The sequence below is a fragment of the Humulus lupulus genome, chromosome 4, assembly GCF_963169125.1.
Source record: "Humulus lupulus chromosome 4, drHumLupu1.1, whole genome shotgun sequence".
NCBI lineage: Eukaryota > Viridiplantae > Streptophyta > Magnoliopsida > Rosales > Cannabaceae > Humulus > Humulus lupulus.
This window is the reverse complement of record NC_084796.1, coordinates 251,069,456-251,069,744: the sequence shown is the minus strand read 5'-3', so window position 1 is coordinate 251,069,744 and position 289 is coordinate 251,069,456. Positions and strand designations below refer to the sequence as shown.

Below are 289 nucleotides of genomic sequence, written 5' to 3'. Positions count from 1 at the left end.
AAGTTTAGGGGAGAAATCAATAACTTCTATCAGAATGAGGGAGAGTCATTGTACGATGCATGGGAAAGATTCAAAGACCTGCTCAGAAAATGCCCTCATCATGGTATAGAGAAGTGGATGTTAGTCCACAATTTTTATAATGGGCTTTGCGGTACTACTCGCACTATAATAGATGCAGCAGCAGGTGGTGCTTTCATGAGTAAAGGGGCTGATGAGGCATATGAATTATTAAAGGAGATGGCTATGAACAATTATCAGTGGCCTGCCGAACGAGATACTTCACAGAGAA

The 289-nt window shown here is 41.5% G+C and overlaps 1 non-coding gene across 1 annotated transcript; it reads right to left on the bottom strand.

Moving 5' to 3' along the window:
• On the bottom strand, window positions 1-107 carry LOC133833620 (small nucleolar RNA R71). The gene has a single exon (XR_009892991.1). It is a non-coding gene; the product is annotated as a small nucleolar RNA R71 (small nucleolar RNA).
• Window positions 108-289: the final 182 nt, after the last annotated feature.